This window comes from Alligator mississippiensis, chromosome 1, assembly GCF_030867095.1.
Source record: "Alligator mississippiensis isolate rAllMis1 chromosome 1, rAllMis1, whole genome shotgun sequence".
Classification (NCBI taxonomy): domain Eukaryota; kingdom Metazoa; phylum Chordata; order Crocodylia; family Alligatoridae; genus Alligator; species Alligator mississippiensis.
Window position 1 is genome coordinate 450,990,559 of NC_081824.1, and position 19,356 is coordinate 451,009,914.

Here is a 19,356-nt window from a genome sequence, read left to right on the forward strand (position 1 = left end):
GACTTGCCTCCCCTAGCAACCTAGGGCAGCATGGGCACGTACCTCATCCTTACCATTGTTTCTGGGCAGTTTCTCTATGCTGGCTTGATTGCTGCGAAGACCAGCTAGCCTCCTTTCTTAAGAGACAATAAGCATTTCCGAGCTTTTGCCATCAAACAAGAACTTGAGTCTGTCTTTCTCTGTAGCACCCTGGCTCCAGATGGCTGGTTGCAGGCACCAGTCTCTAAGAAGACACAGACCCAAGCACCCTGGACAATGAAAGCAAGAGCAGGCTGTGGCCAGCTGAAACAATCCCTCACCTCCCTTAGAAAGCAGGTGCTGCCCAAGGGCTCTACCAGCTGCACTTGCAAATGGTGGCAGTGCTGGGTAGGGCCACCATCCCACATGTGTGCTGGTCCTTGCTGCCAGGGGTTGCCACTCTGCCCTGAGCACTCAACCACCTACCCCAGCCCAAGTAGTAAGTGCTGGTTAGAGAACCTGCGCAGGAGTTGCTGCACCTCTGATACAGGGCAGCACTGCTCTAGACACTGGAGAGCACTACTGGGGAATGCTGCTCTGACCATCCCCACTGGGTCATCACCACCAGGACTTGGCCCTACTCCACTACTGGCCCTCCTCAGCCTGTCTGTGAAACCACAGTCCTTTTGGACCCTGACCACCTTCAACAGCAAGCGCACAGAATTTCAGCTCATTTAGCTGTCACAACCCAAAGTTGTGATTTTTGTTTTGTGTGTGCTTTGGCACTGCTAAATTATTTTCCCACCAAATTTGCAGCTTTCTTTACAGTGTACATTTCTTCTTTGCATCTGAGAAATGCTTGTTGCAAAGAGTTCCTGCCATTTGTATTAGAATTCGAGCCACATTATTGGTTTGTGTTAAATTATGCACACGTGGCGGCTAGTGATTGGATTGCTAGCCGTATAAGAAGCTTGGGTGGTTTCTGTCCAAGTTGGAGAGAAAGAGAATTTGTTGTTTTGTGTGAAGATCTCTAAGTACTGTGGATCCTTTTGGACCCAATGCATTTCTTAAAAGGCAACAGGGGTCTGATCAGCCTCTGGCCTCTTCCCGTTGCTGATTGATTCCTAGATGTACCCCTCCCTGCGTGCAAAGGAGACGGATCCATGGAGCTTTGACACATCTGTAGGAGATACCGAGCTTGTTGTAGTCCTTGAACAAGCATTTAAGTGGAGCTGTGCCTGGAAAACTGTCCAGCCTACACTGTGACCATCTTTGGTGTAAGTAAACAATCTTAAATCAACCACTAAGTGTCTGTGACTAATTCTAGCTTGCTGCCTGTTTTCTCTGATCCCGTGTGCCCGGGCTGCTGGCCACAGCCTGCGTGCACAAAAGGGCCCTGGATTGCTCCTGGCCCGCACATTAGCAACAGGAAGTATCAGGTTTAGCCCTGGACCCACTACAGGGATTTTTATTGACTTAAAAAGACCACCCAGGAAGTGACTCTTGTCTGGGATCTCTCCTCTTTCTCCCACTTACATAGCAGCTTTCTATAAAAATGAAGGGTTACCCCATTGCAGACCTGGCACTGCTTAGAGGAGGGCTGACCCATCAGTGACCCTTGTCTAACTCTGTGTTACCAACTGGTGTGTGTCTACAGGTGTCACTGATTTGGCAGAGAAGGCCAGTGGACACACAACTTGATCCACCTGCCCTTTACAATAGCCTGTTTTAGACCTCAAACAGTAAACCCAAGGCCACAAACAGTGAGAAAAGGTGTGAGAAGCCCCCTCCTGAAACATGCATACTAATGAGGGTGCAGATCAGGAATACTCTTAGTTACCCTTCTAGCACATAACCAGAGTCAAGCATGGAAAACATGAGTAGAGTGACCCTCACATAGTCAGGTAAAAAGAGGTCATTTGTATAAGCAGTTTCTGTGGACAATGCTGAATGCATATTGTAAGTAAAACCTCAGGAAAGTCTCTTGCTGTTCACTCCTGCCCCCTATTTTCAGGGAACAAAAAAGGGACTCTTCAATGGATATGCCAGATATACTGATTTTTTTTCACTTTGGGCCTTACTGCTTGTATTACAGTTTCAACTTTTAACACGTTACAGAGGATTAGTACATTATTGGGAGAACTTTTAATAAAGAATCTATTAGAAATGACATGAGCTCCAAAAAGGCTAATGGGTTACTGTGCTAGTAACGATTTAAAAACAATTCCATCTAACGTGCTTATAAATTCTTAGATAAGATGCTGCTTCTGCCTGTGACATGCTGATAAACGAAGTGTTCATAAACCAGCTATAGAAAACCATCATAATGAGCAAGCAAACGGTCCAGGCTGCAGAATTTGTGCTGTACCTGGTTAAACTGTGCTTTAGTGACTGCTGTTGTTCAAGGATCACCTCAGCTACACCATGTCATGAGATTAAAGTTGTTAAAAAGATAGTTCTTGGTGGCAGTGCATGTGCACTAGAAGACACATTTATTGTCTGAGAAAACTGAAGGCCTTATTCTATATGGAAATAGCAATTTGTCATCTCCATGTTCTTGCTGGAAAATCTAAAAACACTTCCTTTCGTACAGCACAAACATCTGGCACATAAAGGAAAAGGTCCTTTGCTTTGCCTTTGTTGCCATAACTGAAAGATCCCCACTGAGTGGAAGCCTCTTGTTGAAAAGAGTTGGGAGCTAATTGCTTTGATCCAGAAAGTTTACAGTGACTGCCCTGACTTTAATTGTGTTCAGTTGTGGTAGATAACCACAGCCTTGTATTGGCCAGCTGTAGGAACTGCTAACAAATGTTCTTGGGTGCGAGTGGGACACTAGCCTAAGGGAGACATTCGAGCAGTAGCAGAAGGGGACCAGATGAGCTGCGCCTTTGCAATTTCTAATTTGTACAGGAGGAATCTTAGGAATATACCTATTCCTTCTGCCAGTTTGGATTGAGGGTCCTAGCCCCTTGTGCTGTGGAGTAGGTGGTCAGGAAATGTGTTTGAATTACCAGCTCATTTAAGGTGTGCCATGAGACTACAGCAGGTCATTAGTCAATCTGTAATGTGTGTGACATTAGCCAGAAGTAAATTAGAGGCCAAATAACCCCTAATGAATGAGTGTGACTCAAATTTCCCAGAGAAAATACACTGAGCACATAGTATTGGACTTCCAATAATGAGCAAGAAGTATTACTGCAATTCTCCAAAGGGACCACGTGAGTTAAGAGGTGCAGACAGCCTGAATTGGTGATGAGGTGCAGGTGGAGAGGATCAGGCCCCTGGGTGGCCCTGCAGGTGGAAACAGTGAAGGGGCTAGCTGAGAGAGCATAAGGGAGGTGGTTGGGGTGGCTTTAATAGCTAGGAAGGAGAAAGGGCTGGGCTTGTGTTATGAGGGGAAGAGCCCTGCTTTTGCTTGTTAAAGCTGAAGGATTGGGCTTTGGTTTTTTGTTTGTTTTGTTTCGTCTTTGTTTGAGGAAGGCTTGGAATGGGTGATGTGTTAAGAAGCTGGAAAGTCCTTTGACTATTTGAAATATGAAAATCAACTTCCTCCTTACTCACTTTTATATTGCTCCACATAACCTGCCAATGAGTGACTGAGAATCGGGTCTTGCACCACAGCAGCAACAGTACCAGAAAGCAAAAAGGTCCTGGGCCAATGTGAAACCCAAATAGTCTCTTAGCTTTTCCTGCTTTTGAACTAGGATAAAGTCTGTGGGTGGGTATGAGGGAGATGGGTGCATTGGTAGTAATGGCTATGTAGGAGTTCAAATTGTTTGTAAGGTATGTAAAGGGAAGCTTAGGATAGATGCTATGTTGCTATATATGTGGAGAGGGAGAAATGTATTTTTCCAAGAAATTCAAACTGGGCCCATTGCCTCCTCCCTTGGAGGAGCCCCTAATTATCATGCCCATGTCTGGAGCTGCATGCTATCTTGCCAATGTGTCCACACCGTCTGCCCCTGAATGCAGATCTAGGATCTGGGGTTGTCTGGGGACTCGCCCTGTATGGTCTCACACATCCATAGTCTTTCCCCACCCACCATGCCCACACCCCGTACAACTTCCTGCACACCCCCCACACAACCACTTCCCAACCAAGCCCCATACACACCTCCTTGCCCCCCACATGCCGTATAGAAGGGAAAGGTGGTATTTTGAGCTATAATGCAAACGCTGCCTGGCAGAGGTGGATGGGTGGATTTGATTCTCCCAGTAGGGATGCTGCTTGTCGGATACCTTTGGGATACCAGAGATAGCTTAGTCTCTGTCTGTGGAGCACAGAAGCCAGTTGGCCTAGTGTAAGGAGGAGGGGGGGATGTGTGGGGGGAGGGGGAAGTCCTGTCCCCACATGCCTCATGGTCAGGGTCTCTGAAGGAAAGGGCTTGGGAGAGTTGTTTGTTTGTTTTTTTCTAGAGAAGGGACTTGCAAGGCCATGAGCATCTGCAGGATGAGGGTTGGTCACTAGCATGAGGGGACTTTGGGGGGCAGGAGGCCCCATAGGGAGGAAGGATTGGGGCACTGCAGGTATAGGGAGGTGTGCAGGTGCTGGGGGGTGAGGTTGGGAGGCAGGAGAAGACTTTGGGTGGATGAAAAGGGGTTGTGGGCAGGGGGGAAGCCAGGGGATATGAGGAGCTACAATGAGGTTTGAATGCTTGGGAGGGCTCAGTGAGCTGGGGGTGGGCAGTGAGGAGTCGGGAGAGCTGGGATATGGTGGGATGCATATGTGCAGGATATAGTGGATTTATGGGATGGAGAGAAGGCAGGGCAGGACTTGGAGGAGTGAGAGGGGATGGTGGGTGGAAGAGGCAAGGGGCACTGCAGGTGGCAGGGCAGTGCAGAAAGGGCAGAGGGAGGCATTTTGGGGCCCTGCAGAGGGTCTCAGGGATGCGTATGTGGGAGTGTAGAGAGCTGCTCCGTCTGTGGCCAGGCTGGGTTGGACCCATAGCATATTAGCAAGGCTTTTAGTTTCTTTATCATTTGTAGAAACAGTCATTGTGTTATGGAGCGACGTGGCAGCCCCTCCTCCCCCTCCCCTGCCACCTTTCCAGATCTTACAACTGCCCCTGGGGCCCAGTGAAACCAAGTACCTAGCAGCTCTTTTCAAAGGAGATGTGTATTTCATAAGGTGCCCTGAAATACCTGCCTTGAATTCCTCTCCTTCTATACTGTTCACAGCATATTTTGCTTTAAAATGTACATTGTCATGAAATGAAAGTGCGATGTGCTGCCAAGTGTGTAAACGGCAACACCACTAAAGTGGTGCAAAAGGGCAATTAAGCCACTTTTGAAGGCTAGTTTTGGCATGTGTACAAGCATCCTAGAGCACTGCATTTATTGTCCAGGAGTAGGTAGTTTGGTACATGTGCAAAATCTTGTGAAAACACGTAATGCTTTTTCTCTATGGTGGGGGAGGACTATACATGTACTCCTTGTAGAAAGATACAATTTTCTGTAACATATTAATAATATATGTACTATAACGTATTGATTGTAAAACACGTGTACACACATGCCCATAGTGGTGCTACAGTGAGCCCAAAACAGAAATCCTGTGTCTGGGCAATGTCCATCCGCATCTGAACTTTGCATCTGTATTGTTCATGTATTGAAAGCCTGGGCATTGCTCTGCTGGTTGGGATGATTCAGATCTTGGATACAAAACAGACTTGACTGCTTCTGGCCATGGCCAGTGAAGTGAGTCCCAGTTTGTGGCCACTAAAATCTGTAGTATATTTAGCTTCATAGGCATAAGGTTCCTTTGCTTCATGCATTCATAAGGCTGTAACAACCACCTTAACGCTACTGACACACTTGTCTCTTTTTCTCTCTTTCCATCTCTAGCCTCGCAGCTTGAAGTCAGGCCTGAACTGCTGAAGTGGGAGTTGCAGAATAGGCTTTTGAAGCTGGGTGAAGAGACCTGGGAAGTCTGCAGTCTGCTGGAAGTTGGAAACTTCATGGAACAGACTGACCAAAGAATTGTCAGCTGTTGCTTAACTAAGGCAGTGGAAGATGGACAGCCATCCCAGGTGCCTTTGTAACAAGAGACCAGTCGCATGCAACTGCTCTTCTCTCCAGCAGTGGGCCAGCCACCTGTTCCCCAAACCTTGGGACTTGTCAGGCTGTGAAGAGATGAGCCTGCAGCCCTTCAGGGATCAGGACTTCTTTTGCAGGCTTGGACAAAGACTTAAGGTACAGTCATGGCTCCCATAATTGCCACCCCTCAGTGGAGAAAAGGAGCAGGTGACCTGTTCAGTCTGATGCCTTATTGTTACATGCCAAAGCAAGAGAACACATGCTTGTTGCAGTGCATGTCCAGCAACCCACAAGTGCACAACAAATTCTCACTTGCACCAACTGGGGAAACTTGGGAGGGAGGTAGCACGCACTGGCAGCAGCTGGCTTAGAATCTGGGAAGTTCTCGAACTTTCCCTTGTAGTCTGTGCCCTGTGTTTAGAGACAGCTTGTTCCAGTACCATCGCAAAGGCTGTGACCTGTTTTTATTGACATTGCTTGGTTTCCCTGGAACCTCTTGGAACTGAAGCAAAGCAGTTCTTGTATGGATTGTGAAGGTGTCAGTTAGGTGGGGTTTTCACCTTTCTGAGCAAGATGCAGAACCCTCCCTTCCAGAACTGTATCTTTCCCCACACCATCGTGGAATGCTGCTGCTGCTGTTGCTTGCACCTATTGTGTGTTCTTCTCGCCTCTGACTTATGGTCCATGCTGGCAAAGCTGCTAGAATTATGGAAAAGAAAAAAGCTTTGTTCCAAGGAACTGGACACGTGGGTAAATATATTTTCCTCTAACAGATGCATCTGGTTAGATCAGTTGCTGTTACTAAGGCTTTCAAGCCAAAGACATGATGCTGTGTATTGGGATGGTCTACTTAAGTATGCCATCATTTAGGCCATTTGCTCTATTTGCTTTGGCTTAGTTGGATGAGTTGATTTATTCCTTTCCTTGACTGATGAAACAACGGTAATATCTGTAAGGCTCACTTGGTCTCCTAGAAACAGTTTGGACGCCTCCTGCTTGAGCCATGCTATTGTAGTATGGCATAAGAATTGCAAATGGCCATGATGGGCCCGAAGGGAGGATTACCATATGGGGTTAGCAAGAACACCTTATCACTTGGAGACCAACTGGCTAATTATATAAAAATAGGTGGTGGGGCACTACAGCTGTTGCCTTCAGCTACTATTAACACGTTCCAAGAGACAACTCCTTGTTCCTTGTCTAGCGCATTACTGTTGGCCGCAACCAAGAGACTTCCTTCTTTTTTTTCCAGGCTATGGCTTGGTAGTGTGTAGATTATGCTGCTCTAGATCAGCATAAGCCCATAGTATCCCCAATACCAACTTGTGCAAGGTCCACTGTCTGCACCTGTCATTGTGTGGCTCCAGTTACTGACCACAGCTCTGGCCTGCACATCAGCAACCAGCTCTGGGATCCAGAAACTGGACTGTTCAGTCTTCCCTGAGGCAGTGAGATCTGGTGGGTCCCAGGTTATCTTGCACAGTCCCTGCAGGAGAGACTGCCTACTATGGTGGTGTCCTCAATGGTGAAGGCTGCTGCCTGTCAATGTGATCTACAGACCTGCCTCGGGGACCCTTGCTGCCAGTTACCCTCAAGCTGTCTGCCAAGCTAAGCTTATTGCTGGAAGAGGTGGAGGTTAGAGCAGGACATGGACTACAGCTCCAGACCAAGACCGCACTGAGTCCAGCTAACGAAGTGGGACCCAGACGGCCTTGTGCTGATGTCTCTGGCCACCTGATGGAAGTTCTGGCTGCATGGCCAAGTCCTGGAAGAAGGTAATGACCTGGCTCATCCACAAAAACAGTGAGCCTGACCATCTGCATCCCTGAAGGGCCCATCACCCTTTGCTCCACCATATTTAAATGTAAACAATATGCTGGGCCACAACACAGCTCAGATCATGGACTGGGCAGTGAATGGGTGGATTGTAGCCTGAACCAGAAAGCTTTCATGTCCAGCGAGGGCTGTTGAATGCACCTTGGCTGCTGATGACCTACGACAGCACCGAGACGGCAAGGTGTCCATGTGGAGATCAGTGCAGGCCTCTGGCTCAGTGCCTTAGCCATGCGTCTTCCAGGAGCTGGGATATCAGGCCAGATTTCCACACATGGTCCCCAAGGCCTACAACAACTACACTGTCACTTCCTGATCATAATGGTGAAATGCTGTTCCGAACTTGAAATGAGGCTGCCTCCCAAGTCCCACCATTGGAGGCTTACCAAGGGCCCAGGACCAAAAGCTAAACCTCCTGGCTTCTGAGGGTGACTTGATGAACTCCTGCAGGTGCTGGACAGCAGCTGTGAGGCAGCTGACTGAACAGAGCTTTTGTTCCCCTCCAGTCCAAGGTGCCCATATACATCATCACCTCTGGAAAGAGAAACTTATGGCCCCCAGTAACAGGATCCCGGGTGAGCCCATGAGATACATGAAGGGTAGTGAGGCTTACCTCAGCCTTGGCTCAGACATGGATCACTGTGCAAATGAATGTGGGAGAACATCATGCTAGGGACCAGTTAGGATGCCTACCAATTGGACTAATCTGTGGGTACCCTGGAAGAAGATGCAGGGAGTACCTTGTCTCTGGCTGCAGCTTTTGGCCCTGTTCCATCTTGACAGCGGCTTCCAGTTCCAGTACCGACCCCCTGATACCCCCAGTCCCTAGGAAACCACTTTGGACTGCCCTCCATGCTTCAAGTATCCAATCATTAGGCCAGACCACCAATGCCTCGGTCCCAACCTTTTACCTGGACCAGTCTTTTGGGAGCTGTGGGGCAGGACCCAAAGTAGAAATACAAACTCCGTTCTGCCCGAGAATCCCTGCAAGCCCTCCAACCCCCTGAATCCCAAGAAATGATCGCCCATCTCCAGCAGGCAGTTCAGCAGCTCCAGGCACTGTTTGAACAGCTAGAGGGGAAAAACCAGAGCTGTTGGACTGCCTGGAAGGGGCACAGGCTAAGGCTGGAGCCTGGCAAATGCTGAGCAAAACCATCCCCAAGAGATGAAGCAACAATCGAGCCTTGGCTGGGGCCCTGCTGTCAGAAGACTGCTGCTGCTACCACAAGTCCCACTCCCAGTGCACTTGAGCCAGATCCAAAGAAGTGTTTTAGGATTCCTGGATCAGTGTTGCCTGCTCTTTCCACTGTGCCCCATCATCTGTTCCACAGACCAGGCCAAGATGGGACTAATGGTTGGCCTGCTTGAAGGGAGAAGTCCTGACCTGGGCTTCCTTGCTCCTCGAGGGCTTCAGTCTTTCAAATTGTCCATCCAAGCCTTACAGGGAAGAAGTCCCATAGGCACCTGCCCACCCCTTGCAGTTCATCTCTGCCAAAATAGCCCCCTAAAATGTTCAGCATGGCAGCCAGCTAAAGCCCACAGTGGCTCACGTCAGTGGTAGGCCCCTGGCCTCAAGTGGAATGAGGTGATTGAAGTTGTGGCAATTCTGCCAAAGGCTTAGTGAGGAGCTGAAGGATGAACTTGTTCCTGTTGAGTCCCCTGCTAGCTCAGTCAAGGGCCCCAAGCTCTTTGTGGATCTACCACTGCCTTCCAGAGGAGTGTGTGGAAAAGATGGCCATGAGAGGGGACCCCACACCACAATCCCAGGTCTCCTGGTGCCCCAGGAAGATCTACTGCTCTAGAAATCCAGGGAACTGTATCTGTGGGAGACCTAGAACAACCAGCTGTGAGCTTTGGGCCTCTGCTAGTCTTGTGGAGCAAAAGGACCTTGCCCATGCCATCTGGTTAGCAGTACAGCTGTCAGTCCTTGTGGGCTTGGGTGCTATGGACAACTTAATGGACAAGTGTTTCTGCAAAGAGAGGTGCCTCCTAGTGAGGCACAGGGTGAACCCCATTACAATGGAGTAGTCCATTGTGGGCATCCCACTCAACTTGGATCCAGTAACTTGGGACATTTGTTTTGGCTGCATGGGGTGCTTACCTGTACTGTATCAGTCTTGGGCCCTCTGTTCATGTCCAACATGTGGGATTTCCTGTCCCTTTTGGGGGTAGAGCAGGAGCTCTAGTCTGTCTGACACTGGCAGACAAGGGAGAACCAGGTGCTGGAGCAATGCTAAATGAGGCTTCCTTAACTGCCATCACCATGACTGGCTTGTGCTCCTGCCCGTGTCTATATCTGCATACAACAACTTGGATCTGTCACCCAGCCAGTGCAGCCCCTTGATGCCAAGTGTGGGTTTCATCCCTACTTCCCCACAGCCCTGTCCAACATCTCCACCCCTGTAGTCACAGAACTGGGAACCCACTTGCAATGAATACATGATGACGTGAAGCACCACCACTAGCCTGCCAAGAAGGTCTAGTTTTAGGCTACAAACAGTGCTCGGGGGGGGGGGGGGGGGGCTCCACGTCCATTGTAGGAGTAAAGAATCGCTCTCTTCCTAATACCTGAAAGCCACCCCTCAACTCTGTCAAACAAGGTCTTGGGTATCTAGGACTCTATGCCATCTCTGCAGTCACCAACATGGTGTCCTTCTGCTTGTAGCTATCTGATGTTCTGCGTGCCCACCCTGTCTTCTACATCTCCCTGGCAAAGCTATGCACAAAGACAACCTATTCCTGGCAGTCCCCAAACCATCCTCTTTGGCTGGGGGCATAAGGAATTCCAACTCAAAAAATCACCATTGACAACCAGAAGTTAGGGAGGAAATGGTATTAATGTGTTTGACTGGCAAGGTTATGGACTGGCAGACTATTTCTAGCAACCTGCAGAAAATGTATGAGCCTTCTGTCAGAGCCACCCAAAGAAGGCTAGCCCAAAAGCCGCCACTTCTAGCACAATTCCTGGATATACTGTAAGGAGGCCAGATCAGGGCCCTGGACTTGCAGGTTCTCAATCTGATCTTATTTCCTGAGCAGGTGGCATCTCAGCAAGGTCAGAGCAGAAGCCTGGTCCCACCTGGGCTCAATGAGGCCATCCAGGCAGTCAAGCTCCTGAAGCCACTTCCTAGTCTAACAGAAGCCAGACCAGAAACGGTAGGCCTCTGCTGGCTTTTGTCATACTCTCAGTGGTTCCTGGCCCATCCCTGTGGATGGCATTTTTAAAGGGTTGATTTGAAAGGGAGAGAGTGAAGACAAGGGTGGAGAGTGGCACAGGAGTGGTCATGCTTTTATTTGTATTTTAGATGGTGCCCAAGATGTTTTACCCTTGGGCTTTATTGACCACTTCATGCTAAAAGGGGTGGTGGGTATGGAGAAATGTTGTGTAATGATGGGTCTTCTGGAAATACAAATATGTGGTTGGAGGAGTGTAGGGGCTGTAGAGAGCTCTTGTAAGGGGTGGCGGGCAATGTAAATCTGTGTTAGGAATATGTGGGAATGGTGGCGCACAGTGCTGATGTCTCAGCAGTATGTGCATAGTGCTGAAGGAAAGGAACTGAGCAGTTTGTCATGAGAGCGGGTGGTAGAGGATGAGGTCAAGGAGGGAGAGCTTGAGGTGAAGTTGTGCTCCAGTGCCTCTTAATGCCTGTGGAGTGGGGCAGGGCATTCGGGACTGACCTGGATGTCATCAAGAGGGCCACAGGAAAGGCTTGGTTTGTTTTATTCATGTCCCGTGAACAGAGGGCTGGTCTTGCTACTGTTGGATAGGTGTAAGGACTTGGCTGTTAAAAGGGCGCAGCAGTACACTAGACTGCTGAGGGAAGTTGTGGAGCCTTCATCACTGGGGGTGTTGAAAAAGAGGTCGGGTAAACATTGATCAGGAATGATCTAGGAGTAACTGTGCCTATGCTTTACTCTGCTTGTGTCTCATGAGGCAACCAGTGAAGCCCAGAAGCATGAGGCTGGGAAAGACTCTTTTCTTTGTCCTTTGCTGTGTGTTGTGGTAGGCATATTCCTTCCTCAGGAGCGTTGAGCGACTGTCACCAAGGCTGGAGACTGCCAATACTCCTTCCTCAAGTAAAACCTGTAGGTTCCTGGCTAGAGGGACTTGCCCCTTTGCTCAGGGTCAAGCTGGTCACCCAGTTTGAGGTCAGGAAGAAGTTTTACCCCTTGGTCAGATGGGTACAGATTGTGGGGATGAGTGCCTTCTTGTAGCAGAGGCATGGACCTCTTCCTTGTGTGCCATTCAGCATCTTTTAACAACCCTTGCAGAAGGAGGACATGGGTTACTATTGCCACAGGCGAAGCAAAAGGACATCTTGGGGTCATATGATTTGTGGGTGTGTGACTGCCATTGGTTTAGTTCTAGTAGTAATATGGTACCGTGGATAGAGATGACCCTGCCTTGGGCAGGGGCTGGACTAGAGGACCTCTTGTGGTCCCTGCCAGCTCTGTCTTTCCATCTTTTGAGGAAGAAGTGGTACCCTGATCAGAATGCCCCTGTGGAGAAGGGGATGATCTGTGGAAGCCATGCAAAGATTTCACCATGGGATGTTGAGAGGAGGGATGTGGGCATGGTAATGCAGCCATCTTAATGGTGATCCCTACTGTGCCTTTAGGTTATTCCTGCTGCCTCGCTATTCGCTGCTCTTTGCCTTAATGCTCTTTCTAATGACATGCCCTGTGACTTGTTTCTTGCTAGAGGATGTTTTGATCTTCATGTAGGCTGTACAGCACGCTTTCTGCCTTCTATTTTTTTATTAAGAAAATATTAAATATTTCTTTATCTCTCCACACCGCCTCCTTTTGTCAATATCTCACAATAAACAATATCATACATGAATCAATAATGCATGACACAACCGTGGGAACTTCCTGTCTCCTTTCTCCATCACAATTTCTTCACAATTGGATCACCAGATCCTCCTCTTACATAATCATCAATGCAATCCATGACAATACATTTTGCTCTCTCATACAGGTTCTTGGGACACTTTCAACATTTATAATGCATCCTCACATTTTACACAATATTTCCCTGTGGTCTCGTATTTCCCTTCTTTTTATTTGCCTTTACCACATTTTCCACACGTCTTTATTTATAGCATACACAACTCGTTTTTGTTTCAGTATTACTGTTTTCCTCACTTGGTTTTCACCTTCCCTGATTCCTGACGCATTTCCTTTCCCTACTTCCCGATGCTTTTTCTTTCCCTCCTCCCTATCCCGGCCGGCTGGAATAATTCCTGCCACCCAACGCCTTGCCATGCCCTACTCCCTTTGCCCTTTTCTCCCTTTCCCTTCATGTAGTCTTTGATCTCATAATACCCCAGCTGTACGCATTCCCTTTGTGTAAAGCATACCCCCTTCCCTATCAACAAGCACCTCACTTTCCATAATGCCACCCTCATCCCCATCAAAATCACCCGCACTTCCCATTGCCTTGTTTCACTGGTCCATACACTGCGGTCTCATTGGACACCCCCTGTGCCCACCCTATTGCCCTTAGAAACTTCCCTACTCTTCCCCATACCCTTCTTGCAGACGTGCACTCCCAAAAACCATTTTCTTCCTTTGTACAGAACTCCCCCAGGCTTTCTGCCGATCTCACCAGCCTCTATCGGTGTAGTACTTCTCTGACTGATAGCACCCGCCTAACTATACACCACGCTATTTCCCTGTGAAACCCTTTCTACCTTGTGTCTTCTATTCCCCTCCACACCTCTCTCACCTGTTCCCATACCAAATTCCCCACATCCGTTAATCCATCTTCCTCCCTAATTGCATTGAAAATTACCCTCGCCTTTTGTAATCCTTCCATCCCGTTTTACCAAACCCTTTGCCCTGACAAATGCCGCCAGCCTATCCGTGTGATGTGATGGTTTCCCTGCCCACATGCCTGTCCACCTTTCTCCAAATATCCCCCATTCCCTCAAAACTCTACCTCCCCAGTACTTTACCCATTTCCCCACTATTCCTTCCCCTCTCCGTGCCTCCCTGTCTAATGCCGCCACCCTGTGCCCATATATGAACGTTTCCATCTCTGGAAAACCCCATCCTCCTAGCTCCCCCGCTTTATAAAGCTCCCTACGTGCTACCCTCTCTCCCTTACTTCCCCAGAAAAACACACACACAATTCCCTTTGTATCCTCCTCGCTTGCCTCCACGATGGAGGGTATACCCACCCTATGAACAGCAGGATCGGTAAGATCACAGACTTGATTAGCTTTACCTTCCCTGTCTTAGACAAACCTCTCCCTCCCCATATTCCCAGCACCTTTTTTCCTCATCCTATCCTATGCTTCTGAAGGACTAGCACATCCTTTATCTTTTAGAACCCTCTTAATCTGCTCCCATTTACCTCCATCTCAGCAAATTTCTCATGTTCCACAATATGAAATGCATTCCCCTGTCTTACTCCCCAAGTGTCCTCCTCCCTCCCCCCTCATACCTCCATTTCTTCTCAACCCCCACCCTCCACATCCCTGTTGCTTAAGCCTAGCTTACAATAGCTGACGGGCTATTAGAAAAGCTGCCCCCACCCCGACTCTCCTCCTGATTTCACTTACACCATTTGTCAGTCTTGCTTCTTCCCCTATATCTTTTCCCTTCTCACTCCTCTTCTCTTGTTCTTCCCGTTTTTGCTTTGGTATCCCCACTTTCACTCTTTGGTTGGTTGCATGATGTTTCCAGCAAAGGCTTTCCCTGCCCAAAAGAATTTCCAAATAGTTACTTACACCAATTAACCCCATGCCCCTTGCACTTCCTGTCACTTTTTTCTCCTGCCTCCCTCTCCTCTACTGTGGCTGTCCATTGCTCTACAACAATTTCTACAGTTGATGTAGCCAGCTTCTCTACTTCCTCAAATAAATTCATCTTTGTCCTGAGCTCCAATACTCTCCCAGCCATCTTCCTTCGCATACTGAATGTTTCCATCCTCTGAAGGGATACCAGGGACTTGCTGTCCCCTTCCATCTTCTCTCCCTCCCGTTCTGACATTTCCTTCCTTATGAGTGGGGGCACTCTTCAAAATTGTGCCCCTCCTCCCAACATGTTTTTGCACATTACTTCAGCCTTGCATACCCCTGCCCTATACCCCATCCCACTGCATCAGCAACTTATTGTCAATGGACAACATGTTTCAATGGGCCCTGGTCCATTATATTTACTATGTCACCTTGGTTGACCAAAATAATAGATATATTCCCTATGGGGACCCAAACAGAAGCTGGAAGGAAGATGTTTGATTCCTCAATGATCTCTTGCCATTCCAGCTCTCCGTGAACCGGTCCATATTTTGTTCTTATTGAAAGCTCTGTCCACCCAAAGGACTCTCTTTTTTCTTTAGCCTCCAGACAATGTTGGATGTCCTCCAGTTCAATTACATCATTGAACGTTCTTAAAACAGCCCTCTTTCATGGGAGTCTGCTCTGGCTTGAAAGCGCAGTTCTGTTAATTGTCTCTTCCATGCTAATTCCTCTGCATGCCTCTCCCAAAAGACACTATATGCCTTCCTTTCCCTAAAACGTTCTGTCCCAGATGCAATAATTTTCATGTGCCACCAGGATGCTTACAGGTTTTCTTTTATTAATAAGGTAACGAATTTAAAATGCCCAACCTCAACCAAACTTTCCACCTTGCAACACAAAACCCAACAAAACCATCTCCAGATTTAGAAGCATCTACAACCCTTTATCATTCAGCCACAGATACCTTGCACAACCTGGTTCCATGTCGCCTTACACATTGGTAAATCATATATCCAACATGTTAAAGATTTCTGTTATCTGTAACACATTTAACAAAAGTGTGTATGTATGTATTTACAACTGGCTTATCTTCATCCCCACTGCTTCACCTCTTACACATCCCTTATCATAATTGTCATCCCTCGACACCACACTTGCCGCCCCCCCGCCCCCAATCTTCTTATCCAGTCCCCTGTAGGGGCAAACTATTCTTCCCAATTCACATTTTGCCATACTCACTGCTTCAGTTGCCCTTCCTTTCCCATATATCCCCATGCCTAATAATACCCCAGCTGCAAACATTCCTTAACCATAAAAACAACCCCTTACTTGCTAATAAATGCCACCTTTTACCTACTATCCCCTTCCAAACCTCTCACCTATGCCCTTGATCGATCCCCTACATCCATCACCTTGTCGCTTCCCCCTGCTTATTACTTTAAATAGTGGTTTTGCATTGTCCCACCCTTCTGTGCCTAGCTTCTTTAGTCCCTCTGCCCTTTATAAAAAAAACAAAACAAAACCCCATCCTAGCATAATGTATCATTTCTTTTTCTTTCTCCTTCAGCCTGTAAATCCATCCATCTCATTGCCAACAACTGTAACCCCTAAACAACTGCTCTCCCCAGTCTCAACAATTTCCCCAGTAACCCCTCTCCCTTTTTCACTTCCCTTAGTCACAGCCACCACATGCACTTACAGAAAAAGCTCTATTTTGAGTAACCCCAGCCCCCCAATTCACCAGTTTTACAAATCTCCCCCTTGCCATCCTCTCCCCTCCCCCCACGCAAAAAAATGCCAACTTCTCTTTAAAATGTATTGCACTTGCAACCATGAAGGAGGGTGAACCCTCCCCGTAAACAAAATAATAGGCAGCAGCACCTGCTTGCCCAATTCCACCTTCCCCCACCCCCAAAATAATCCCCTTGTACCCCACAATCCCACCACCTTCTGTATCCATGCCCCCAACTCCTCCCACACCCTCTTCCTTTTCCCCTTCATCTCAAAATGTACCCCAACCCTTTTTTTAAATGATTCCCCAGCACCTGTAACCCATGTCTCTCAATGCCTCCCTGTCACTCCCTACATGTCCCAAGACTCTCTCCACTGACCTTCTACCCCAAACTACTATAGTGACATCATCCATATACAACAAATCTTCACCTCTTCTTCCACCCCCTTCTTCCCCTATCCCTTCTAATGCACTGAGCCACTGGCTTCATTCCACAAATAACCACCCCTGACCCCAATTCAATTACCCTTCCTTCCCCCTTACCCAGCTCCATAGATGTGCGTGTCTCCCATTGATCATTTCATATCACTTTCACATACATTCTCAGATTCCACCTCCTCCCTCCCCTTCCCCGCTTTCCCCATTTTTGCTCTATTTGTGTATGAGGTCTGGCAATCCCAAGGGATATATCCCTCCTCCTTGCACATGATGCATGTTATTTTTGTTAGACAAGTATTAGCCTTTTTCCCCACACCCAAAGCAAACAGTCCTAGAACAAAAAAACATCAAGTGCCCCCTCGCTTACTACGTAGTTTGGGCTGTCCAAAATAACCCTGGGGTGACCCAAAATAAATTACTGAAGGAAGGTGATAAATCCCATCCATGTCTCACCTGTGCATGTAAAATTACCTATGCCTTCCATGACCCCATCCAAATCCTATAACTATTGAATACCAGGGTTTGGACTCCATCTTTGCTGGGAGTTCCCATGATGAGCTTGCTGGTCTTGACCTACCCTGGGGTTCCCACCACCTCTTGCTCCCATGGCCTGCTCCCCTCAGGTACCTGACCTTTTCAAAGCACTGCAGTCCTGTGGGTCTCTGCTCCATTGATCACCCTCATGTCTGGCCCGGATCTTGCTCTGCTGTCTTCTCCTGTTCTGCCATCCTCCTGGGTCCCTCTTGGGCAAGCCAGGAAACAGCTGGGTTTCACCCCGGCTGCCCTGATATGAGCCTTCAAGATTAGCTGCCCAGGGCCAGAGGTGGATCAGGGCCAGGGGCCGAGGGGGCCTGATGAGTGAGGTCAGGTCAGAGAGGACCAGGGCTGAGGGTAAGATGGGCCCTGGCCCACCAAGATGAGGCCTGGCCATGGCAGGGGCTGAAGGCTCTCTGGATGGGGCTGTGGTTGGGTGGCAGTCCCACAGTGCCTGGTTCCCCTGCAGGAAAGCCACAGTCAGTCAGTGGCCCTGTGGGTGGCATTGCAGGCGTGTGGTGGGGTGGGGCATTGTAGGGCACAGTTGCATTTCTGGGGGGAGGCTTCCTGGCAGGCAGGCAACCAGTGAGGTGCTGCCTGTTCCTTCATTCCTGCCAGTCATATGCCTGCTCACTCTTGGGGTTGGCTATTTGTGTATTGGCTTGGCTTTCCCCCCCCTTGCTCCTCTTGCTTTGGGTGGTGCTGTTGATTTCTAATGCTCGATGAAGGCAGCGTCTTGTCTTGGGCGGCTTTCCTGGAGAGGCTGGGGGGTAGGGAGGGAGGCCACTGTACTTGTTGGCAACAGGGGCTGCCCCAGCCTGCCATCTGCCAGACTGGCAGGGAGGTGAGTGTGCACCCATGCATTGGCCTAAGCCCCTTCCAGCCTCCCTGTGAACTGGCTGGCCCCAATTTGCATAGGGCCTGACCACCCCCCCCCCAGCGGTCACCCAGGAGTAGTGACTCGGGCCCCAGGCCCAGGCCTGTGCTGCTCTTGGATCTGAGTGGGGAGTTCCCCTAGTAGGGGAGCAGGCATCTGGCTCAGCAGCACTGCAATACTAGGCTGATACCTGGAGTGGTTGAAGCAAACCTGGAGGCCCTCTCCCTGTGCCAAGAATGCTTTTAATGCATCAGTGTTCCCATCAAGGTTGTTATCAGCAATTAAACTGATAAGAACAGATTTGAATTTTATTAGTGGATGTTAAGAGTTATGAACCAAAAAGATGACAAAGCCAGTAAGGAAATATAGACCGCCTGAGGGAGGGACTAACAAAAGAGGGTTGGGGGATGAGGAGGGGAATTCAACTAGGTTTCAAAAAATATGATGTTATCCAACTAAGCCAGGGGGTGGGGACAGGGGAGGCAGGGGGGTTGCAACACCAAGACAGAGGAGAGATGCACACAAATCAGTACAACGGTCTGTAATGGAGAGAGTAGGCTGAAGACCGTTTCCTCAGTCAATATATAGAGTCTCATTGCAGGGTTCCTCTTCCAGTGGACCGGGGTGGTCCATTTTTGAACCTTCTGCTCAAAGTCTATCAATTGCAGCACCAGGTTCAGGTGGTCCCCTGAGTCCAGTCCAGTGGCAGTCGGTCTGGGGGGTCGGAGTACTGGTGATAGCGCGTGATGTGCTCCACGTAGATGTCGTGGGACCAGTGGATCATGTCTGATGCCATGAGGCAGGGCATCAGTTTGGCATAGGGGTGGGAGATGCAGCAGGCACGCAGGACGATCTCATTGCTGGGATCCCAGGGTCTAAGCGTTGCCACAGTGACCACATGGACTGTGCTGTTATAGCCACGGCCTCTCAAGATGTTGGCCAGCGGGGTGTACTTCTCCCGCTTGTGACCCCGGACATTGGTGAAGGCTTGGCGCCGGTTCTTGAAGGGGATGGTTACGTCCATGATCGTGCCCTTCTTGGCCTCTTCGCTCATGCTGATTGTTGGGTCACATCTGGCTCTCAGGCCAGGACAGTGCGGTTCACAGAGATCTCCCCCGCTGTGGCTGGGATGGCCCTCACCAGGTGATCCTAGACAGTGTTGTGGTGGAGCTGCCAGGCTCTGGCATGCAGCTTGCAGC

General features: G+C 48.9%; 1 long non-coding RNA gene and 1 other non-coding gene across 2 annotated transcripts; one reads left to right on the forward strand and one right to left on the reverse strand.

Moving 5' to 3' along the window:
* The first annotated feature begins 965 nt into the window (after window positions 1-965).
* Window positions 966-16,496, forward strand: LOC132249660 (uncharacterized). Its single transcript, XR_009461180.1, has 2 exons — window positions 966-1,235; window positions 5,803-16,496. It is a non-coding gene; the product is annotated as an uncharacterized LOC132249660 (long non-coding RNA).
* A 1,806-nt stretch (window positions 16,497-18,302) lies between these two features.
* Window positions 18,303-18,489, reverse strand: LOC132247950 (U2 spliceosomal RNA). Its single transcript, XR_009459335.1, has one exon. It is a non-coding gene; the product is annotated as a U2 spliceosomal RNA (small nuclear RNA).
* Between the last annotated feature and the right edge of the window lie 867 nt (window positions 18,490-19,356).